We start from the raw sequence: 23192 nt of genomic DNA on the forward strand, positions 1-23192 counted from the left end.
AGCCTCAAAGATTTTCCTTTTCTGGTTCTGTTTTTGTCAATGCCAGGCCACAGCTTTCAGTGGATGGAAGACCAGTGGGTCCTGTGTGCTCTTCCAGCACCATAACTAATATGTGCATTATGACACATGTGTCACTTCACATTAGGCTTAGATCTTCATTTGCCTAGAATCTCTTCAGAGTATTCAAAGCAAAAACATGAAAATTTGGGATTTGAAGGATGAACATTTCTATTCTAAAACTGCTTAGGCTAAAAGCGTGTGATTTTTCTCACAGTTTTATTGTGTCTGTGTAAAAACATACAGCACTACATATTTATCCTCACCTTAACCACCATTATCTCCATGATTATGATAGTTTTTAGAAGTCTCTTCAATAAACCACTTATGAAAAGCTCTGTAGAAATGTCATACAACAAGCAGCCTTATCTGGAATTAGTAAAACCTTGTCCAGATTAAGGCTAGTTGTAAAACCTTGACCGATTTCTCCAGGCCCAGGATTTCCTTTGAGGTGATGAGCACAATGAGCCAGGTGGGAGATGCAAGGGGGATGCATGTGCTTACAGAAGAGAGGAAGAACAATAGCAATGAAATTTCACACAGTTTCGACAAACTAAAAAAAAATAGCAATGAAAAGAAGCAGGGGCTGAGTAAAATGAACAGAACTGACAGCATATTACTTGCCTAGCCAAAGATATTTGCATCAATATATAAAATATGTAAATGAATCTACGAGTCATAGGCGAACATTTGCAGCTGTGGAGGATGTTAAAATTTATGTTTTATTCGATGGGATGGGAGAACAATGTGCAGAGAATAAAAACAATTGAGTTTTTAAGAAGTGCTTTGGCAGCATTCAAACACTGGCAGTTATCACCATAAGCTAGAGAAAAGACGCCTTTTTTTTTAAATTTAGTTGCTTCTTTTTGCAGTGAGATCTGTCGTTATACAAATGCATATTTTTCTACTAGCATTTTTCAAGTCAAAAATGATGTTTTACAACATATGTAGATTTGTATTTTTATGGGTAATATAGTTTCCCTAATAACCTTTCCAAGTGAAAGATTCTGCCTGATTCAGTGAAAGCGACTATTTTTTGTAAATTTGATTAGACTAAACTCATCAGTCCGTCTCTGAGCCATGTACCTGATTATGCAAAGGTAGACGCAATACATTATGCGAAAGCTGTTTAGCTGGGATAGTATCGTGGCTGTAACCAAAGTGGGTTTAGAGATAATGAGCTTGCATCCCCGAATACTTAGGATCGCAGTCTACTCTCTAAACTGATGATGCAGCAGCTGCATAATGCAACAATGTAATTTATTCATGTAATATGTACAATATTGCTGTAATAAAAAGCTCATTGGCGGTTCCTTTAATTCTCTGTACGAGCACCCTGTTATTAGTGGCTGTGTAAGTCAGTATTTCAGCATCTTCAAATTCTGGCTATTTATAAATTTCAAGCCACAATATTTTAAAAGGAGAGAAAAACCCCAAACGACCCGAGCAGTTCTGCATGGTGTGAATTGTGAATCTGTTCACACTGAACCAAAACCTGCAGCTTTTTTGATCAGTGCAATCAGTAAACAGAGAAAAAAACCCCTAAGCACGTCAAAGTGACCCTAGTTACTGAACTTTTTTTTTTCCACAGATGCATGTTATGAGTGATATGAAAAGAAGTTAGGTGGGACAAGGGGGAAAAAACCAGTATTCTGGGTTTTCATGAGAAAAGACAGAAGTCTCCTGATCTTGCCACCTTTTCCTTCAACGGTGAGTGTTGTTTATCATATGAGTGTTTATATTGAATGTAGATTTCTCTGAAGTAAATTTTAATGGGAATGTATTAAGTTTCAACAAGAGCCTGCATGTAAAGATAGTGATGAAGAGCATTGCAACAGAATGCTTGGAAATTAATCTGCCAGTTTAACCCAGTAACCGACATGCATACTAAAACACTGATGTGAATTGAAAATAAAATAACCACGCTTGACAGATATAATAGTTTAAGTGATTTCAAATTAACCACATCCCACTGACCGCAAGTGAAAAATGTGTTCATTCTCCCGCAATGAAACATGCTCTAGGGACTCATTATACAGAGTGGAGTAAGTAAAACCAGAGTGGAGTAATTGATGCTGAGGAAGAAGGAAGAGTGACAGCTATTTAATGATTCTCAAACTTATACATAAAGATATCACAAGCACTTAATATATTATTTTTCTCTTTCCAATCTAGAAGTATTATAGAGTTAAATTTGTATTGTGCAGTAATTGCAACACTTGATATAGCTGTTAGGAATAATGAATCATGACAAAGATGCACCAGGCTGTAGATGAAAAGAGTGAATAACAAACAACCTTGTGCCAACATATGTGCATGAATTACGGGTGCTCTGTTTCAGGAGAACAGGTGAGATGAAGTCAGGGCATATCTATTGTCCTAACTCTGCCTATACTTACTTTTCAAATGGCAATAATTCCTTAAACAGTTTGAGCATCATGAAATCCAAAGTTGTGTGATTTCCTCCCTTCTTTTCATGTACACTGAGGTCTTTATTTGTAGACAATCTGCAGAATAGAAGATATACAGGAACTCAGTGATCCCTATCCCTGGCGGCTCCACAGGAGCAGTCACATATTCTGTATCATATTTATGCTCTATGGCAGTTTTGGTTTAATTCTAATCTTCTGTATCTCTGAGTAACATCTAACAGGCAACATGATGCTCACAAACCCCAGGTTGTGAACAGCTGAGTAGTAGCTACACAGTTACCTGGCAGTTAGTGTTCATCAATAGTTCTGTTGTGGCTACTGACACTAAAGGGTGTAGAATCTTCTGCTACAAAGCCAACAGAAGCAAACACATAAAAATCTCCATCCAGAAGTCCCTCACAACCTGAATTATTCTATGATTTTAGGGATAGCAGAAAGTCATTTGCACTATATATAATGAGGATGAGGAACCACAACACAGGTTTTAGAAAACTTTTGTCCTATCTTACATTGTTACCTATGGGGTCATAGACAAACTATAAAACTTCATTAATGTGCCACTACCACTCACTAACTCTACCCTTTTTATTTATTTTGGCCACCTTGGCTATGTGCTGTGCAAGGCAGTCTCTTCAGCAAACACTGCTTTTACAAAGATGGTGATTTTATGGTGTCATATCTGATCACAGAAAGAATACAAGTGGTGTGGGAACCATTAAGAAAGGTTTTAGCTGTATGCACAGAAATTGTCCTAACTCTTCCCTAAAAGAGGAACAAGAAAGCATTTGTACAGTGGGTTTGTGGCGTGCCTGGCTGTGACACTCATGTGCAGCCTGTTGAGGCATCCTGGCTTTAGAAAGCTAACGTTTGTGATTGTAGCTGGATCAGAATGTGAGGATCTGTCTGTGTAATTGCACTGTCAGGACTGTATAAAAGCACTCACTCATAAGGGCTGGGCTTCTGGGTTTTCATACGACAGCTAACTGCTGCTGATACTGCCAAAGTTGAGTGCAGGTTGCCAGCTGAGTTCCACTTTTGACAAGAGAGTTCTCATCTTCCTTTCCTGGCCACTGAATTGAGCGACCCTTGAGGGTTTAAAGAACTATCTAAAAAGAACAATAGTCAAAAAAATGCTTACCAAATTCAGCAGGACACAAATTCCAGCTAATTAAGGCCTTGATTTTTCCATTGTCTGAATATCATACAATGCTTTCTTGTTGTTATTTCCTTATTCAAAGATGGCCTCACCCTAATGGTATCCCCACTCTCCATCAAGTTTAGCATTTATCCCAAGACTGATTCAGTGGGAATAGCACCAGTCATTTTAGTCATTGTCTATTTTGGGACAGAAGCAAGTGGAATGCATTTTATAATGGGGAGTTTATACTTCATCCAGGACTTACAGCTCTCTTGGCTATCAAAATAAAAACCCAAACCAAAAGAAGAATAAAAAGAAAGAAAATTGTGCATGTGAGAATAGTTCCATTCCCCAGAACAGACTAAACTTAACAGTGAATGATGGTTTCTTTACCGTCTCCTGGCTGTGATGTTCTGCAAGTTTCTTGACTTAAATCTCTTTTATGATTTATCAAGATGTAAAACAAACATGTTTTTAGGCATATGGCCCAATGGTGATGAACTTATTCTGGTGTATCAATATTAATTTTGTGCCAAAGGAACTTTCCTAAAAGTCACAAAGAGGGGGCAGTTTTCTTTATCTTTAGAAGTGACAAATATTTTTTTTTATTAGAGAAAATTACAGTTATAAACCAGCAAAATAATTACACAGAATGCAAATAATCCTCCAAAGTGTCATTTAATGCAGGTTGAAAAATGTGGTGCAAGTTGGTGGAAAGATTACACTGAAGGTAAACACAGGCATGACTGCTCATCAAGGAAGGGTTTTCATAAAGATAACTACAAAGTAGTCAAACAGAAGCAAAACGGGAGAAAACTGGGTTCTAGTGATTGTGTCTACTTAAAACCTCAGTACCAGGGGTCAGGATTTGGTCTCTCTGTCTCAAACCTTGCTTAGCAATCTTTTGCAGAAGAAATCAGAAATGATAAAATGAAGCCAGAATTGTGTAACCAGACTGTGTAACCCTTACCAGTATCCCTATCTGTGAAGTGCATATTTTCAGCCCTTTCATAAAGTCTATTCATTCAGCAATTATTATCCAGCCTAGCTGGGGAAGGGAGTTCAGAACACAGATGCTGCACCTGCTAGAAGGGCTATGGGCAAATTTCTTCATTATACACCAAGGAGATACTCATCTTCTCTACATTTGACCCAATTCTGAGCAACACTACAGTAGACCCAATGCATTTGGACATGAATTTGGATGTGAATGCAACACTGCAAACAAATCAGTCCATTATAACAGCATATTATAGAAGCACCATCTGTGCCTGTGTTTGCAGGTAGAACAAATTCAATTTTCAAATTTAAAAGAGCCCCACCACGCAATAAACCATAATAAAAAAACCCTCCTTAGTTAGGATTAAAGGCTCTGCTCCTGTTCCCTCTCATTATTTGCCCATTCCACCAGTGTTGCACACCTTTAGGCCAAACATGAGTTGTGATAGGCTGTCATGCGGTTCGGGTATTATAGATGAAATCCTTCCAGAAGCAGCATCTGGCTCGATTTGTAAGCTCTGCAGTCATTCGTAGTGATGGGGTTACATGTGCCCTAGGCTTTGTCAGATGGTTTGGCTGCTTTTCTCCAGGTTTTTTTTTTTTTTTTAATTGTTATTATTAGTTGTTGATGGTAAGGAATTCCTACTCTGCAATATATGCTCAATTCACTGGCAATTTGCATGTTTAAGTAAAAAGGCACCTCATTTATAATTAAAGCATTTTGAAACCTGACCACTAGCATGTTTTGGTTAGATGTGTTATTATTAGGTATAAAACTATTTATTTTTCTCCAGTGGTTTACTTCTGAGAAAGGTGTTGCCTGGTTTCCTAAAAGTTAGTGGTGGGAATTACCTTTGTTGCTCTCTAATTGGTCTGTACCTGTAATACAGGGAAATTTCTAGAGGGCTGTAGAGATGATCAAAATATCCCCAAGTGGTTTTTTCTGTTGCATTCATTTTGTCACCACATTCAGTCCTGAAAGTAAATAAGGTAAATTCCCAAATAGGATTTAATGTGTTAGACCAAATGCCTAATTAGTGTCTGTTCCCTTTTTCCTTTGGAATCTTAGTGTTATAAAGGGACTTGCCTACCTTGTTGAAAGGCATAATTTAGATAATTGTTATACCTCAGTGTGGTATCAGGTAGCATCCCACAATATGTTAGTTGTCGAAATAGCTTACAGCCACTTTTACTAAATGTAAAAATTAAAATGCAAGGTACAGTATGAAGCTTGTGAAGCATGATAATTTGTTTAGAATTTTATAAAGATATTATTTTCAAGGTTTACAGTCAATCAGAGGAAAAGGATTCAAGGACTGTGGGACTAATGTAGCTGTGTGGAATAGAGGACAGCAAGATTTAAATATTTACTGATACCCAGAGAAATAATCCCATACTGTACAACTTTGCTTATATACCATTCTTCATATTCCTGATCTATCCTTTACTGCACCTTCTCCCCTCAACTGTGCTAATTTTGGGCTCTAAAAATATGTCATTCACACATGAATTAAATAAATATTGAATAAACAAGGATGTTGATAATGACATACTTCTTGTTCTATCTTCTTCTGTCATTATGTCAGGTGACAAGAAGACTATAATGAAACTTAGTCGACATACAACACAAAATAAAGACCATCAACATAAAGTGAAACTTTGATGAATAAACCCTCTACATTACATGATGTTTGTTCACAAAAGCTATTTATTTTTGAACACTAGTGAGAAAAACAAATTGAAACAATTCAAACTTGATTGCTGAACCAAGAAAAGGGTTAAAGTCACTCTCTTTACTGCTTAGCACTCAGCCATATCCATTGAAAAATTGTGCTGAATTTTTGTAATGAGTGTATTACTTATGTACAGTATTTTGCAGGCAATGACTCCAAGAAACATTGGAGGCTGCTTTAAACAACTTGCAAACTGTTTTAGACATGGGTAATGAATGCACTAAATTTTGTTTCTCATTTGCAGTGTTTAGAACACTACCTGCAAGTGCTCTCAGATGTCACTTGAAGAAGGAAGTAAGGATTGGATTAAAGTTTGTCATGGAGATTTTTATTTTCACATGATCAGTCATCCAACTGAGGCAATGCATGGTACAGAGGTGTGGGAAGCATGGCTTAGAACTTTAAATATCCTGAAATAAGTTTCCATATTTATTTTGTTCAATTATTACAAATACACTCAATTTCTAAAATCACTTGCTTGTGAATAATTTATAATCAAAAATCAGAATTTAGAATCTGACTGAATCTTTTGATTTCTACTGAAAAACAGGACGTTTAACTGCAGTCTTAATTCATGTCATTCAACTGCTGCAACTTATTTTTCCAGAGTTTTTCTCAGGCATATGAGTTTAAACCCTATATGTAAGTTTTCACATTCAATCAAGGTCAAATTCATCTTAGAAGTAAAACAATTTTTTTAAATGAAATGTTAAAATTAGCTAGATCTTAAATGTGATTAATTATGAAATCTCAGGTTTTTGATAACTTTCTCATCATCATCACTGATCTAAAATTAGAAGTTTTCTTTGAAGTCTCCATCTCTGAATGCTTTGGCCTTACATTTTCTTTTGAAATATTTCATTTAATGCATACGATGTTATGGCAGCCTGCTGTCTTTTATTCTCTACCTGGCTGAAGAATTTTCAGGTTTGCTGAAATTAGAATCAAACTTGTGCTGTACTTGTGATTTCTCTTATTTTGTCTGGCTTGGTATCTCACATCAGTTCTGTCCTTTAGGGAAAGAGAGAACAAGATTTAAAGTTTACTTCAACCAATTGTATGAATTTCTGTAGTGATGGCTATGGAACACTTTTAGTTACTGCTTTGATTTCAGTACTTTGATAAATAGTGTCATAACTCTTTCTTTTGTTACTTCATCTAAATTTGTGCATCAAAAATGATCTCAAACTATAAGTTCTCTTGAAGATATAAATCCAGCCCTTCCAATCTAGGAATACAAAACTTTGTTTGCCATTTAAGGATTGGTTTTTCTAACGTTAAAATCGTCTCAAGTTGTGGTCTGGAGTTGCCTAGATATTTACTGCCTGTGTGTATCCATGTAGCTTGTTCACATAACCAAAATAGTTATTTGTGGCTTCACAAATAGAACTCATAAAAATATCTGTTTGTGAAGTCAGGCCTTTTTATAAGTGAACTAATGAGTTATTCTCATCAAGTAATAATTTACTGGAGTTAGCCAGATTGGAAGGGCGATAGCTCTGGAGCAGGTAAGGAAATGACAGCAGAAGGTTCTGTTGTGTAGAGTTTTAACTTTCCAGAAGACTCTCAAGAAGGATGGACGGGAAAATGGGGGAGAAGGAAAGAGACAACAGAAGGCAGAGAAAAGCTGATGAGAACCGGTATTAAAAAAAATGATGGTACCCTGGTGTTCGTGAAAGAACATTTTGGAGCTCCACTGAGGATAGGCACCTGTCAAACTCCCAGCAGGGATAGACCCAGGGTGGTGGCTCATTGAGCTGTTAGCATTGAGCAGAAAAGTCGCACAGGACAACTCTGCTCTTGCTCATGTCCTTGTATCCCCTGGGCTAATTTCAGCTACCTGGTGGTATATGATTAACAACAGAGAAACAGGATGGAAAGAGTCCAGTATTTAAACAGAAATGTTACCCTTTATTTTGCTATAAGTTAGTGGTTTATAAATGGATGTCTTAGACTTTTCTGCAACTTGTTCCATGTGGGAAAGAATAATGCCTGAACAGAATTTTCTTTTTTATATGAAGAAGATCATCAGGAAAGTTGAACATAATGATTTCATGCCGTGACTATAATGCAAACACATATTTAACCATCATTGTCTCCTCTTCATATAATAACTGAAAACATCTGTATTGTGCACTGAAACATTATATGCTGCATTACAGTTAGAAATGTGCTGAAGGGTTGGATTGGGTGTTTATTTATGGGCCATGAAAAGTAAGATTTTCTGCACTTCTCATGTACAGCTAAATAGCCATAGGTAGAGTACTGAAAATTTTGGAACCCAGCAGTCACTGTGGGAATGACTTCATTATTCACCAAAGGAGGTTTTTCCAGCAGAGCTGAGTTGCTGACAAACAATAATAAACATTACTGAAAGTTGGAAACAAGAACTCAGGGATGTTGATTCTGACTGTAAAAAATGCTCACAGGGCATGGAGGGCAAGATGCTCTCAAAATGACAAGGTACTACAATAGAGGGATCCCATTAGAGCTGTGCACATACATTTTCTCTATTGACACAGAAGTGTTCTGGCAGGCTCAGCAAACAAGCAGCTTCTCCTAGCTGCCTAGTCTTTACCTGTTGCCACAAGTAGTCTAGAAATGTATTTTTAATGGGCACACAAATGTTTCAACGATGAAGTAGACTCTGGTGGGGACATAGCAAATATCTTCTTGGTGTAGCTTCTGAGAGCTTTTTTAGCACAAAAGGTATCACTATGTCTTTTTGCTGAAGCACTTGACAGTTCATGACCATAGCACAAAATATTGTTTGATATTAATTATATAATATTTGCTTTGTCGGCCTGATATTTTACTGGTATTTGAAACAATGTGATTGCTTTAAAGAGCTCACTCTACAGTTAATTAATTTTGCAAATAACTACTAAGTTTTTTCCAACCTGAGCAGATACCAAATGCTCCGTAAGGTTTTCTCTGGAGCTTTGTTTTTTCTCTCTCCTCTGACTCTGGCTTGAAGTTTAAAACCAAGAAAGCGTAAAGCCCGTGCTCGTGATGGTGGTGTTCACAAAGAAGGACACAAAGAGTTTGTGGAGCCAGTTTCCCACTGAGCAGCAGAATGAGGAAAATCTGTGCCAGCTGGGGATTTAGGTGTTGATTGTTACATGACCCTTGCAAATATATTTACAAGAAAGAATGAATTTTACCAATTGATGACTGAACTAAATGTAATCTAATATTTTTTTTTGCCATGGCTAAAGCAATTTGAATGGCTCACATTTTCTCTGGCCATTGAATATGTCAGTTATTTACTATCTCAGGTTTGAGTGCCTATGGCTCTGCCAGAAATTGTTGGTTGACTTTCAAAGTGGATCCAGATTTCTCTCAGAGAGGTCAACAGATACGCAGGATTTCTGGAAGTGCCCCAATTAAACGTGCGTCATTTGCACTGATTTTCCACGTGATTATCTCAAATAGCCATGGAAGGGCACAGTTATCAATCAGGAGACTGAAGGACTCAGGTCTGTATAACAGAGAAAGCTGAAGACATGAAGAGAAAGCTCATTTTTCTTTGCTCTCCAAGTGTTTACCGGGATAGGTAGTTACTATGGCAAATCGAGTGTAGCTGTGAAGTTAAGGCTGATTCTATCTATCTTTATAGTGGGAAACCAAAGGGTTTTCAGCCTGTAATGCTGGATTTTTTGAACACAGGGTAGAGGAAATGAACTTTCAAACCAGAGGAATTCAGGTCAGATGTCTGAAGTTAAAATAACAGACTGAAAAACAGTTGTTTGCCCTGCCCACAATGTCTTTACAGGTTGGATTGTTTTCTCTAACCTAGTTCTCACTCCAAAAATTCTCAGTGCCTTCAGGAGACAAAATAAACCTAGAGACAGTGCATCTCCTCTATGGTCTGCCTGTGTATCAGATTCTTTCCTGAGGCCTCTTGGTGTGGATCTGTATGGGATCCCAATCTCTCGTCTGCCTGTTGGCTCCTACCAGGCTGCCATGTTCCTCACTAAAGTAGTGAGCACTCACTACTTTAGTGAGCTCACCTCTCCCTCACTTGCACATAGATCACTCTTTTATTATAATTAATATTTTCCCCCTCTCTTCCCTAGGAGAAAGCTGAAAAGATGTGATGATGCAGAACAATAAACACAGCTGAAACTTGATGGCCAACATGTGACCATCCTTCATTATTTGTGCTCTGATCTCAGTGTTGATGGCTGCTTTGAACCAGAAGAGGTGGCAGGAGCATTTTTGTTCCAAAATATATATTGCTCATATTTGTTATTGCTTTCCTACATGTAATGAAAAAAGTAAGCCAAAAGCAGAGTCTTAGCAGTAGACGAAGACCTTCTTTCTTTATTCTGGATAGTCTGGAAAACAAATCCCAGGTTGAAGTGCAGACTTGCACGATCAGTGCCTCACTAACTGCAGCCCTACAGCTTCAGGAGACTCATTGCTGCTGATAAATCATTTCTAACTGACTCATATTCCATCCAGACACACCATGGTTGTACTCTAGAAGCCCACTCTGTAGTACATGTAGTGGTGGTGGAAGCTCCTTGCCTGCGGTGGCTTAAAATATTTGGAGGGGATTTTGTGGAAAAGGGAGAAGATGATGTACACACATTTTCTCAAAGACAATGCTGAGTGATGTTTCCATCTGCTCTTCTCCCGGACAGGACTTCAATGAAGATCCAACGGACTGCTGGGAGCAGCAGTTTCTCTTAAGGTACTTCCTTTCCTTGCAGATGCCTGCCTAGATTCCTACTTATAATGGTATGTATATCTATCAAGCTCAGGTTCTGTTTTCCAGGACTCCTTTTTTGTCCCCTTTCACAGCAGGGAAGAGGTCCAACTTCCTGGTTGTGCAACAAGAAAGGTGTAGGTAAAATTTCTGAAAACTGTCCAAAAAATTACTGGTTTACTCTTTGTTTAGTGATTTAGTGTTTGAGATATTTAATAATATCTTAAACACTTCAACTAAAGTTGAAAAATGGAATTTTCATGTTAGTAAAGGGTTACACTGATTTAGCTGAGTCTGTCATTGTTGCAGTTTTTGTCACCTCATAAGAAACATCCTACTTTTCTCCATTACTGCAAAGAATCAAGGAGTTATTTGCCTCTCCAGAATATAATAATACAAAGTATAAAAGTAGATTCTGATCATGTATGTTCAACCCATGTATTCACAAGAATCAGATTGTACAAACTCCATACCTTAATTCGTTGTCTTAATTATCTAATTCACATCAATCTAATTTATGTAACAAAACTAATCTGGGCCATAATTCCCTGCTATTATGGGATAGAATAACTCCATCAAACTCAACAGACCTGCGTCAGTGTATGCCAGTAGGGAATTTAGCCTTAATATTCCAAGGAGCAATATGGCACATGATTCACTTTGGTTCACATTTTTCCCAAGGTCTTATGTAAAATAATTTTATTTTTAGTTCAGAAGAGAAATGTTTTTACAGACAGAATTGCATGTTTGTACAGACATTCCCAGAGATCCAAAAAGTATCTTTTTGTCTTCAAAAAATGAAATACAAACCAAACATCCTCAAAAGAGAAAACAAAAGGGCAATTGCTGTGCTTGATACAGCATCATATTGGATGCTTTTGTGTTGATGCAGCTGTTCCAGTGTCTTCAGCCTCTGGTGATGGACCAGAGTGAAGCAGAAGTCAGTGGACAGATTTTGGTTACTCTACAATCCCATTTTAGTGTATGGAAGGAAAATTTTGAACACAACAAATTTAAAGAAGTTGATTAAGACAGATTTTTATGTAAGACTTTTAGCACTCCAAAGCCACTCAGTTTTGTGTTAAATTGAGGAGGCTCCTTGGCAGATTTTGAACAAAGCTTTCATTGATTCAATGAATTGAGGATCAACAGAAGCTAACAGTTAGGAAACATTAAAGATCTGGATTATTGCTTGTCTCAGTTTTTTAAGGAGACTTTGGAAATTCCATCAAAGAGTATGAGCTATAGATTAGTTCACACAAAATATTCCTGAAACTGCTGTGTCAGCTCTTCAGAAAATGTTCAAGTCCATTATATTTCTTAAGTAATTATTATTGATTCAGCTAATGATCCTGAAATGAAAAAGTGTCAATGGTGGAAGCCAAGTTTGCAAAAGAAATATCCATATAATTCCAAGATGAAACTATGCAAAAACATTAAAAAAATATATCCATGATTTTCTCCCTCTAGCTCAATGTTAAAGTTCAATTCCAATTTTGTTTTGTCTTTAAAGTTCATCCTTTAAAAATAAGACATTTTTGGCAAATAAATTTCAAGGGAAATGAAACTTGTAGATTTAAAGGATTTGATACAAATTTGTAATGAATTACTATTGTGTTTTGGAAAACTGGTTTTATTATTTTTGGAAATAAAGGACAGTTTCCAATTTTTTATCATCTTAGAAATATTCACAGTCACTGTTTATGAATTTGTTTAGGACAGGTTTTTCATTTCTATAAATGTATGCAAACTTTTCACTTTTTATCCTAACTAATTCTAGAGAAACTGTGTGTTACACTTTGCGAAGAAAAGAAGTAAAGAAAAGAAATTTATACTGTTACCTTTGGTCAGCATTTCATTATGCTGGTCAGATACCAATGCTAGGTATCATGAAAAATAGCAAGCAATACTTCCTTTGAAGTTTAACAAATAGAGAAATAGCATCCAAGGCTCAGAATGCACCAGCTGTAAACACAGTGCATACCCACAGGCAATTACTGCACATTCACAGTGGCAGTATAGCTTTCTGTATTATTAAATAACTTTCTGAAAACCGAATTTTCAGGGCAGTTTTATGATGTGAAAGGGAGAGGAAGAAGGTTAGGATAAAACTTAGCTTCATTCAACACTGGCGGCTGTGGTTTTCAATACCCATAAATATCTAGACAAGAGCCTTCTGCCTCCGCACACGTCCATGGTTAATGTGCGCAATGTCGCGATGGTCACGATGCTGAACTCCAGCCCATCAGGGCGCTAATTTGATCTCTGGCACACCCTTATTATAACCACCATAATGAGTGTTCCTCTGTCAGGAAGCTTCCACACCTTTTTTCCCATCTGATGTGAAGCTCAATAAAAATCCCTTAAAACCATTCATTAATCTATTGCATATAAACCAGTTTGTAATACAGATATAAGCCTCAAAGTAGTGCTAATTCTATAATGTTTGTTACTGCTAAGAAAGCCATGTTAACACTGGTGAGGTGTCAGGAAATGAGTAAGTATATCTGTATTTTTATCTATTGAAGATCACTTAAGTGTTCTTTTCACTTATCATCAGTATGCATAGCACACTTATGGGCACAATAATAGTTCAGAAGAAAGGAAAGAACACACAGAAATGCCAATGAAAATGAAATAAGGTAACTTCAAAATAGGGGAAAAAAACGTGCTGTCTCTCCTTCCCAGCAAAACCCAAATAGTTACATTCAAGAAATATTATTTCTCTAAGATGACTGTCAAGGAACCAACAGAAAACACATCCCAAGGAAAACTGGATAGAAGATGTGGGAATAAAGACTGCAGGATTCTTTCCATCACAACTTCTTGCTCTGTCAGAAGTTGCTTTATTCATATTATTAAGTGGTATGATCTGCCAAGCGACAGGAGGTCTGGGAAGCTGGGGAGAGGTGGGAAATGTACCTCCTACTCACTGTTTGCTTTTAAAATGGTATCGGATCTATGGAAAGAGCAGCTGTAGGAGTACTCTCGGAAAAAAAATAAAAGAAGAGTGAAGAGATACTCTATTCAAATGTATTTGAGAACTGAGTGGGGAAAAGGGTAGTTCATAAGAGGAAAGAACAGAGAAAAAAGGAAAAAAACAAATGAAAAAGGATTGAAGGAAGCAAAACAAGAAATCATGTTATTTATTATGCTTCTTCAAACATTGTGTGTATGTAGATGACCAGTCCTAGCCAATATATGATATAGCACCTGCTCAGAATACACACCAGCCATTATTACAAAAGGAAAATTTGGTGGATGTGGCATCATGTAGCTGAGGAAGGCAAAAAATTCTCATCAGAAGACAGGAGAAAGCCAAAAATTGTCAAGATGTTTTTGCTAGTATTGCGTTTTAGCTCTCCTTATAGCAGTGCAGGTTGACGACAACCTAAATGAGCAGCTCTGGCATAATGCCACAATTGAGAGGAAAGCCTACTAGTTGGAGGCACGCTAAAAACACTGGGCTTGCTTCCACACTCTGTCAAAACAACGCTCGGACGGATGGAGGCGTGGGCTTCCCAAGGCTGGTTGTGGATCCAGGATTCAGTGCTTCATACATGTGGCGTTAATTCACAGCATTGGCATGAGATGCTGCAATGATCTCATGGCTGTCAAGTGCCCACCATAAGAGAGCTTCTCCCTTCCCAAATTGCCCTGGCAACCTCTTTTTCTCATAACATCAGGAACAAAGAAGAGGATGGCAGCTGAGTACCTCTACACGGGAGAAATCCCCAGCTGGGGTTAACCTTTGCTATACAGTGGTCAGAGTCAATCATATGGTGAAAAATGTCCACAGCAAAGCAGCAGATCTTATCCTTTGTGCTATATAAAGGACTCCTGTCCAATAATATATATACTTACATACCTGTTATAAATCTTTTTGCATGTATATTCATGCATGAAAAAATGGCAAGGTTTGTATTCCACACAAATAAACATTAAATGTTTTAGCATCATGACCCTCCCCATATCCCCCCCTCCCATTCCCCCTCTACCTTTGAGAATAATGTAATTTTATGCATTCTCTCCTATCCTGGGCATGAAAAAGTAAATGCTGTATTACCCCAACTTAGGTAACCCTTAGGATAATTTTTTAAGCAGCAGGAAACTAGGCTATCTGGCTGGGTAGATAATGATATCAGCTGCTTCCTTCCAAAACAACAGGTGCTTTGGCATAAAACTGTATATCATCATACTGAGATGATGACATCAGTTCATACTTCAGCTTAATTATAAACTACCTCCATTAATCCTCAAATAATTAAACATTTTGTGTATGGTGCAAGGTGAAATATAAAAGCAAAAGGTGCCTAGATGTTCATCACAGGGTTAAAATGGCAGTTTCTGAATCGTTAGTACTTGTGTCTGCCTATTTTAATGTAAACTTCAAACTGATTTTAAGCATTTGTTTATATTTTAATGTTCCAGCCATGAGGAAGGTGAAAATAAATACACCTAAAATTCAATGCAAACTTGATGAAATAACAAAGATATATTGATTGGAGTCACATGGAACATATAGGTGCATAAATATCATGCAGAAAAAACAAAGATGTGAGGGATAAGGCTTTGCATGTACAAGAATTATTGGGGGATAAGTCATGGTTCATGGCCCAATAGCAGAATAAACATTGCAGCATTCTGTGTTTGCAGATTTTATGCAAGAAGATCTTAACCTCACATTCAGGAGCAGTACATCTAAATAAAACAAGCTCTGGACAAGAAAGCACCATTTATTGAAACAGATTGATTGAACTTTGTAAAAAAAGAAGTATTATTGAAAAGCAATATTAACATAATAGAACTTAATTTCTTTTTAAAATAATTTAGTTCACACAGTATGCAGTCACTTGAAAACTATACATTCTCTCCTTGCATTTTCACAGTCTGTGTATATGTCCATCATTTTTTCAAAACTCAACAACAGATTGCTCAATTTTTGATTTGATATGTAAATTAGCAGACAGAGTGAGAGCTGAATTTGTAGGCTAAAAGAGCAGAGGAGCACAGCAGATAAAAGATTATGTTCTTCTGCCTTTAAAATATAGCACTGACCTTCTTTAAAACAGATGCTATCTTCAGGAGCCAGATGTGTCTCCAACCAAATTAGTTATAAGAAATACATCCAAGGACATAGCCATTTAAGAATCAATAAATTATGCATTTGTCATTTGTTATTGTGTGAGGCTTACGCTGACATTTTTGACATGAATAAAAGTCTCTGTCCACAGTAATAGCATTAACAATTTAACAGAGGTGGTTTTATACCAAAAGAGAAGTGGTTTGAAGAAATTACTGTTTACCACCATGTACATATACACACCTTAATTATTCATTGCATGTCCACTTACCAACCTACTTCATGTTATGTAAGGTGTACTAGATTAGAAAGTTAGAGGTTGGGCACGTGTGCTGCACTGCTGCTATTTCAACCCACTTCAACCTGAAACAAAGAAAATGATTATAACAATTATTTTCTATTCAGACAACCAAATCAAGAAAGTTCTGTTTATTGGTGGAACGTTATGAAAAATTCCTACAAAGAAGAATTTTATTTTTCTAAAAGCAGAAGCCATGGTGGAATTTTTTTTGTGGGTTTAGTTGAAACATTTGGATGACCATATGGAACTCTTAGTGGTGCCATGGGACCATGCAGCTATGAAATCTGATCACTATCTCCCTAGTGACAGCTGGAGCCTTTACACCATCAGAAAATTTTCAGACTTCTAATTTGTCATAACTACCTCCTGTGGAAAGAAAATATGTTATGTAGTTAGATACAAGAATCTGAGTCTACAGTGCTACACGTATCGGCTTCTCTTCCTTTTAGCTTTCAAGATTCAAATTAATTCCTTGCATCTTATGACTCATTGATGCAAAAAATAAAACATACACACAAAAAGAATAAAAAAACATATGGGGTGTTGTGAAATGAGGGTTATCTCTGCTGTATAGTTATAGTGGAGAATGACTTATTTTGAAAAACCTACTTATGTAACAAATGTTGATCCATGCACTTCAAAGTTTCTTTTTATTTAAGCCTTCTCTTCAGTTTTACTCTGCTTAGCAAATTAAAGTGTAGCTTTGCAATGGTTTCCATTATTTTTAAATTTTTAACGTGTATTCTTTCATCACCACATCAGGCCTGAAAAGACACAAATTTGAGTCATTTTTATTAGAGGAACTCATGGGAGAAGGAGATGAGAGTTCCCTGCCCTCTAGAATCACACACTTGAGAGAAAAAAGCTCACAGCTGTACCCAGGAAACAAGTACTGCTTTGACACTCAGAAATATAGGTGTCCACCAGGCAGTCATTTTGAAAATAATGGGGAACGTGCTTATGTATCTCTATATATTTCTCTATGGGGGCAAATAATCCAGCAGAGCTGAGAATCACGTCCCCATGTTTGTTTGCTGTATAGCCTTGGCTTGCTTTCTGGTCTCCCAGGGCGCTTTCAGAAGTTTGTGAGATATAGCTCAGTGACTCTGAGCAGGATAAAAATGTAAACATATGTAATAATTTTCTTTTCTATGGCCCTTCTGGTATCCTTGCTAGCCAGACATCAAAAATGCCTCACTTCGGGCATGGATACTGCTGATTCATACCGTGGGTACAGTTGTGATGGATTTAGAGAGGAAGTTGGGTGCTGCATATAGAAGAAGCTGAGTGTTGTTTAATCTTCTTGACAAGAAAAAGATAACTTCTGGGTTAGGATCATAATCCTAGTGCTGTTTATGACTTTTGAACTTTCAGCTCAAGTCAGTATTTTATAAAGTTAATGAGCAAAATTGACAGTAAGCTTCTAATAAAAGATCCAACAGAATCTTTCTCCCAAGTCTTATAAACACTAGTCTCTTCTATCATATCTAACCATTCTGGACAGAATGAAAGAAATCTAGGAGTACTGATCTGAGACAATTGAAGAAATCCACAGATTATTTATGACTATTTATTACATCAGAATGCAAAACTGAGGTAGATCCTAATTAATTCCAGACTAATTTTCTGTATAGGAGAACTGGAAGAAGAGAGGCTGTGCAGCGCATGTGACAGAAAAGAAAGCACTGGATAAAAGGCGCTTACTGTTCCAGTATGAATACTACAAGACAGTGTTAGGAAGATATTTGCTTAGATTACTAGAAATGATAAAAGACTTTCCATTAAAAAACGATGAGGAAAAACTGTGCATACCCTAGGAGAAAGGAAAGAAACGGCAGGGATAGCATCATGCTATGTAGCAACCTGCCACCAGCTTAGAAATGGACAATAATGACAAATGGACACAGGGGATAAAACCCCAAACACACTGTGAAGAATTATCTTGGGCAGATGCACAATGTGTTGTATCTATTGCTGACAGTTACCCAAGGTTTCTGCTTTTTCTACACATTGACAGTGTTTGCATTGTATGGCATGCCAATAAAATATTTTGATTTGAAGCTGAGCACTGTAATTGTTTTTTCCTTTCCTTAGGAAACAAACCATGATATGTAGGTTGACTTGGAAACTCATATTTCATGATGTCTTGTCCCCTTCTATCCTGTTTTTGCAAAACTTCCTTTTAGTACCAGGGCCATTCCCAGATGCCCTGGAGCCCCCGATGCACATCATTCATACCATTTTTAAGCCATATGAAGTATCAAGAGAGATTGGTAAAAGGAAGAAATTGTGTGGAACATGGACACATACAGCTGAACATTTTTCATCCACTGAGCTGCAGTTATAGCTACACGTTTGGCAGATTAAATCAATGCATTATTAAAGTTGTCTTAGGTCCAAAATGAGCTTAACATGGGTTTGAAATATGGCTGCTCTGGTCTCCTGAAGTCCTGCCATGTTAATCATACAATCATTTTGCCTTAGTTAGGTGGTTATTGGCGGTGTGCTCTGCTTGTTCAGCCAGCCACGATGCCATGCAGCAGCACCTCCAGGACTCAGTCCACAGGAAGATGCTGCAAGCAGAAGTCCTGGGGCGGTTTGCTTTTGACTTTTGTCTCATATGAATCTGTTCCCCCAGCTGCCTGCATGTGGTTCATGAACTAGTCCCTTGTGGATACCTGCAGGAACAAGCATTCCCATATAAAACCAGCCTTGTGTCTTGCTCTTGGCTAGCACCATTGCCTCAGGCTTGGTCCTGAGGAGACAGAGTTAAAATATCATTTCTTGCCAAATTATACGCTAATTTTTGGTTGCAAACAAAGACTAAACAAGGGCTTATTTTATCATGTTGAGTTGCTATTTTTAGTATGCTGGGTTTTTTCACCATCAAAATTTTTGTTACCTCTTTTTATATGCTTTTTTAAGCTTAGCCTTATCTATCCCCAGAGCAACATTTTAAAGTGCTGTGTCCACAGTAAACTTTGATCAGTTTATTAAACCTGAGGATTTGGCCTTTCTTTTACCCAAGCCTATTCCACAAGAATATGAGAAACTACTGGACCCCAGTTTACCACTGTTTTTTTCCAGCTACAGACTGGCCAAAGTTAAAATAAGACCCTGTGTAAATGCTAGATAGTGGAAAGCATCACTGAAGAGCAGTACTTGTACATCTGCTTTTAAGAAGTTTCCTTAATTCCAAACTGACTGAATAGATGGACACTGATTTATAGTATCTATGTATATATTGTCTGTTATGTTGTCTTTTCTTTAAGTACCTATTTAATTGCTGAAATGCAAAAAAGTGGACTGTTACCTTTTGCTAATAATTATTAAATGGGGGAACCATCCAAGTGACTATGAATACTCACTGTTCTTCAACTTATAGCAATAAAAGGAGGTTGAATTTTATGAACTAGGGAACTGATGGCCTTAATCACAAGGAGCAAAAGATTTCTGGAGAAGTAGATAAAATCTATGATGCCTATTGTGCCTATTTCTGGTGCACTCTGTGAGCTGAATGAAAACTGCTGTAATATTGTTTAATTAATGCTGAATTGCATGATGGCTGGCCTTAGCTCTCTAATTACTATCGGTAGTAGCTCTTCAAATTTTGATTAGTGGAGAGGTGAATCACTATCTTTGATGTGGTGAGGCAGCTTCTGCCACAAATTAAAACCAGGTAGTGAGGCTATAGATTAATTGTGGGTATGTGGAGCAATTAGGACAGTCTACCTCCCCCTGTCTTCTGTCTGAAGTTTGTTGCCTGTGGTAAAAGTCATAGAAATCAAACCTGAATTGTATCATTTTGGATGAGATCTCTCTCTATATATAAATGCACTGTTTTGGGGAAAACCTGTAGTCATTCTAATTCAAAACATGTTAGATGTCATTTTCTTCCTTTACAGCAGAAAGAGCAAGTACCAGAAAGCAATCTGCAGCTGGGGAGGGGTTGGGGAGGCTCCTCAGGCCACACAGGGAACAGCAGCATCCATCTGGAGAGCACTTGCTAGGGGCTCTCATGGGATACTGTTAGTTTTGACTAACTTTGTATTCCTGCAAACGCGTAAGAAACTGTTTGATAGGAAGCTAAGCAATGACTTCCAGAAACTGCATGCCTTGAAGCAGTTGCCACAGGGCTTGGGGAGGGCTTTGCTAGATGAGGAGGCCCCAGTCACCCTCCTGATGCTGTAGGTACCACCAGCACAGACTGAGGGTGTCTGCAAAGATTTAATCTTGCTTAGGTGTGAACCTGAACCGAAATATAAGAAGAAATACTGTGAACTAGTGTGAGATTTTAGAGCTTTTCTTCATGACAAGTGAGTTTTCCTAATCAAATCAGTGCCTGGGTTAGAGTATTGTGGCTTTCTTTTTTATTTTGAAGGTTTCTGTCTATGTTGTGTCACCATGTACTGGATTAAGAATCTGGAATAATTGGAAAAAAAGCCAATTAAAAAGAAAATATATTATTGCCACTAATTTCTGATATGATTATGAATGAAAACAATCTGATTTAAAGAGATTGTAATGTATGCATTTTTTTATGCTCTACCATCTTGTTTCCTCCATGTATACTGCTCTGTTTTCATTTGCTGTCAGGATTTGGTGTTTGGGCTTGGGGTTCTTTATTTATCTCGTCCTCCCTTATCAATTCTAATTTACTCCTTTCTCTACATACTTTGCTCCTATCCCGTAACTTACTGTCATTTCTTGCCCTGATTTGTTAGTGGGAGCATGAGAAAATAGTTTCTTCTGAAGCTGCTAAATATGTCTCTCATTTATTCAGCTGGTGGGAGAGAAAGAAGAAGGAATGAGGTTCAGCAAAGTAGCCTTTGTAACCACAAGATTGTTTGCACTTTACTGCCGGAACATGCTGAGACTTGAAACCTTTGTATGATTTTTATAAGTAGAGAGGCTGTAATTGAACTTTCTTACTAGACATTTAGAAGAAATAAAATATTAATATATTTATTTTCTTCTTTTTTTTATACACATAGCTTTTGAAATCATGTGAGTGGGTGCAATTATATAAATCTCTGTGCAAATAATGAGACCCCTGTGAACAATTTTAAAGAGAGCAAAAGCAGCCTTTTGCGTATTCATTTCAGGGAAAAGCAATCTGGTTGGAAATTTTTACTGGAGAGTCTCACTCACCTACTGTCAAAACTGCTTTCTTGATGTCCACTTCTGATGGGTGTATAAAGCTGAAACTCTAAGTAGGTTTAAATAGCACAAGATTTAGGCAAAATTGAGCACCCCACTTCTGTGCGTTGAGCTTGTCTCTGCGTTTAATGAATAAAAAGTATAGATAACTATTGAGAAAAACAGGTATCCTCAAGTGCTTTTTCAAATAAAGCTATCTTCTTTAAATCAGAAGAAAGGAAATGATATACTTTCACACTGATGCTCAAGCATTTTCCTTTGAAAATAAAAGTGAGAATTTCATAAACACAGCAACACCAACATAATCAGCGCACAGAGCTTTGGATGCAACAAACTACCAGTACAAAAAGAACTGAAAAAGAGACAAAACTGCATGATAGGAGTTGTTGTCATCTCAGTGATCCTAGAAATGAAAAGGAGTGAAAGCAGGTGAAAATAAATGAAAATGACAATATGAAGAAATGTATAGGATTGTATATTTATATATAAACTATGTTTATATAAACATAAGTAGAAAACACCATATGGCAATAGGAAATGTGCCACCAAATAAGTGAAAAGAAATAGTAACTAGAAGCTCTTGTTTCTGCATAGTTCAGCAAGGGTACAATGACAAGGACCTGCACATTACCAAGGGAAGAGGAACTCGAGTCTGTACACATAAAGACCCTTGTTTTCTATTGAAATAATGTTTGACAGAAGAAAGGCCAGTTATAACCATTAATCTGGTTCAATTTTACTACAATTTATAGCCCACGAGAACAAAATAAGTCTATTGAAGTACATGGCAGCAGCAGTACATGAGTTCGTGCTTAAAAATATTATTCTCAATGTTGGGACATCTGGGCAGCCAGATCTAATCGTATTTCTTTTCTCTGCCAGAACTAGAACATCTGACATTGGAGTTATTTGTTCTGACATTTCTAAACAGATAGTGCCAGATAACTAACTAGAACCAAAATCTTTCCTTTTTTGACATTATTTGGATGTGTCTCCAGTTCTAAAAATCCTGTCATAGTTAAAAAAAAAAAACCCACACAGAAAGAAAAAGGCGTGTTAAGTGTGAACAAGAGCCCCACAGCCAGATTTCCTGCTTCACTTTTGATCCCCTTTGTGTTGCCTGTAAGGTGCAAAGGAGCTGGTGTCTGTTTACAGCTGCTTGGTGGAGGGGCCTCCAGAGGTGGGGAGGTCTCAGACAGAACAGAGGGATGGAGCTGAGTGCTGTTCCCAGCCTGCTCCCAGCTTCACAAACCCTGCCAGGCAGCAAAGGCCATGGAGAGAGCAAGGCAGGTTTCTGCTGACCAAACTCTGTACAGGGGTTGAAACATGGAGGATCAGATGTGTAACTGCACCCTGTGCCCCGTTCCTGCGTGGGCTGGGCTGTCCCATAAACCCTGATGGGATTTGTAGGCTGCCTATTTGCTCTGCCACTTCCTCTCAGTCGCTTTCTGGGTTTAGACCATTTTCTTCAGTCCGTTTGTCTTATCACACTTCATGTTTTCCTGAGAGAATTTAATGGAGTGTGGGAGTTATCATAATAATCTCCCAGGTTCCACATTTATTTTCCTTAGCTTG

General features: G+C 37.5%; 1 long non-coding RNA gene across 1 annotated transcript in view; it reads left to right on the forward strand.

The window, feature by feature from the left end:
• Positions 1 to 18517, forward strand: part of LOC109145547 — a 39915-nt gene extending 21398 nt beyond the window's left edge. Inside the window, exons 2-5 of the long non-coding RNA XR_002046965.2 lie at positions 1649 to 1767; positions 6604 to 6653; positions 11009 to 11105; positions 18092 to 18517. This is a non-coding gene — a long non-coding RNA (uncharacterized LOC109145547). The remainder of the gene's footprint in view (positions 1 to 1648; positions 1768 to 6603; positions 6654 to 11008; positions 11106 to 18091) is intronic.
• The last annotated feature ends 4675 nt before the right edge of the window (positions 18518 to 23192 follow it).

This window comes from Corvus cornix, chromosome 9, assembly GCF_000738735.6.
Source record: "Corvus cornix cornix isolate S_Up_H32 chromosome 9, ASM73873v5, whole genome shotgun sequence".
Classification (NCBI taxonomy): Eukaryota; Metazoa; Chordata; class Aves; order Passeriformes; family Corvidae; genus Corvus; species Corvus cornix.